The sequence below is a fragment of the Primulina huaijiensis genome, chromosome 18 (assembly GCF_012295235.1).
Source record: "Primulina huaijiensis isolate GDHJ02 chromosome 18, ASM1229523v2, whole genome shotgun sequence".
NCBI classification, from domain to species: Eukaryota; Viridiplantae; Streptophyta; class Magnoliopsida; order Lamiales; family Gesneriaceae; genus Primulina; species Primulina huaijiensis.
The window spans coordinates 16,782,310-16,784,344 of NC_133323.1; the positions used below are offsets into that span (position 1 = coordinate 16,782,310).

Below are 2,035 nucleotides of genomic sequence, written 5' to 3' on the forward strand. Positions count from 1 at the left end.
ATATCAAATTCTTGTAACAATAAAATCCACCGTATTAATCTTGGCTTAGCATCTTGTTTATTTGATAAATATTTTACGGCAGAATGATCAGTGTACACAATAGTAGTAGAACCAATTAAATAAGCNGTCCCAATATTACTGGAATTTCATTATGTACTTCTATTGGTTGTGTATCCAAAACAATAAAATCTACAGGATATATGAATTTATCAACTTAAACCAACACATCTTCTACAATACCTCTAGGTATTTTGATTGACCTATCCGTCAGTAAGAGAGTAACAGAAGTCTGTTTTAATTTTCCTAAATTAATTTTTTCATAAACTGAATAAGGAAGTAAATTCACACTTGCTCCCAAATCTAACAAAGATTTTTTAATTTTATTTTCTCCAATAATACATGAAATTGTTGGACAACCAGGATCTTTATATTTTAAACTAGAATTATTTTGAAGAATAGAACTTACTTGTTCAGCCAAGAATGCTTTCTTCTTCACATGCAATTTTCTCTTCACAGTACATAAGTCTTTTAAAAATTTTGCATATGAAGGTACTTGTTTAATAGCATCTAATAATGGAATATTTATCTTTACTTGTTTAAAAACTTCATAGATATCAGAATCATTTTTTTGTTTTTTATGATTTGTTAATGCATGAGGAAATGGTGGAGGTTTATTTGATTCATTTACTATTTCAGATGATTTATCATTCAACATATTATTTTTAGAATTTAAGGTATCATCATTCTCAAAAGTATCAGGATTATCATCCTTACTCTTTGATTTTAAATGATCCTTGTTTTCATTACTATATGGATCATTAACTATTTTACCACTTCTAAGGGTAATAACAGATTTTATTTGATCAATTTTTTCATTTTTTAATTCTTGATTTTGATTTTTAGGATTAGGTTGAGGTTGAGATGGAAATTTTCCTTTTTCATGAATATTAAGTGCAGATGCAAATTTTGCAAGAGTTTCTTTCAAATCAGTCATAGATTGACTGTTTTGAATATTGATAGATTCTTGCTTTTGGATAAATGCATGAATTACATCTTCAAAGTTTTTTCTTGGAGGTGTAACATAAGGAATATAACCTTGATGATTTTGGTTATTTTGAAAATATTGTTGTGAGGGTTGTGCATTATTATCATTCCTCCAACTAAAATTAGGATGATTTTTCCATCCAGGATTATATGATGTTGAAAAAGGATCTAGTATTGGTTTTTTATAATTGTTAACATAATTTGCTTGTTCATGGAGACATTCTTTAAATGAAGGTAATGTTGGACAATCTTTTGTAGCATGATCATGTGTATCACATATATGACAAACAATTTCTTGAATACTTTTTAATTGACCACTCTTTTTCATTTCTAATGACTCAATTTTTCTTGCTAAAGATGCAAGTTTAGCTTGAATATCTATATCATCTTTAAGATTATAGATACCACCCCCATTTGTTGAATTATTGATTTTAGTTGTTGGTGGTTCTATTGTGCCTATATTATCCCAATTTTGAGCATTTTCTGCTAATGAATCCAAATACTCCATAGCTTCATTTGGGTTTTTATCTTCAAAAGTTCCATTACACATGAATTCTATCATTTGCCTATCTTTAGGTATTAGACCTTCATAAAAGTGAGAAACTATTCTCCATGTTTCAAAACCATGATGTGGGCATGTATTAAGTAATTCTTTATATCTATCCCAACATTGATAAAATGTTTCTCCTTGTTTTTGAGAAAAAGTAGTAATTTGTCTTTTAAAAGAGTTTGTTCTATGGGAAGGAAAAAACTTTTTGAGAAATTGTTGTTGCATTTCTTCCCATGATCTTATTGAACTTGATCTCAAATTTTGTAGCCATGTTTTAGCTTTATCTTTTAAAGAAAAAGGGAAAAGCTTTAATCGAACTATATCCATGCTACAATTTTGATCATTATAAGTGTTACAAACTTCCTCAAATTCTCTTAGATGTAAATATGGATTTTCAGAATCTAAGCCATGAAAATTTGGTAAAAGTTGAATAATTTGAGG

At 28.1% G+C, this 2,035-nt stretch overlaps 1 non-coding gene across 1 annotated transcript; it reads left to right on the forward strand.

Moving 5' to 3' along the window:
• Positions 1–1,664: 1,664 nt before the first annotated feature.
• LOC140965342 (small nucleolar RNA R71) lies at positions 1,665–1,775 on the forward strand. Its single transcript, XR_012173036.1, has one exon. It is a non-coding gene; the product is annotated as a small nucleolar RNA R71 (small nucleolar RNA).
• The last annotated feature ends 260 nt before the right edge of the window (positions 1,776–2,035 follow it).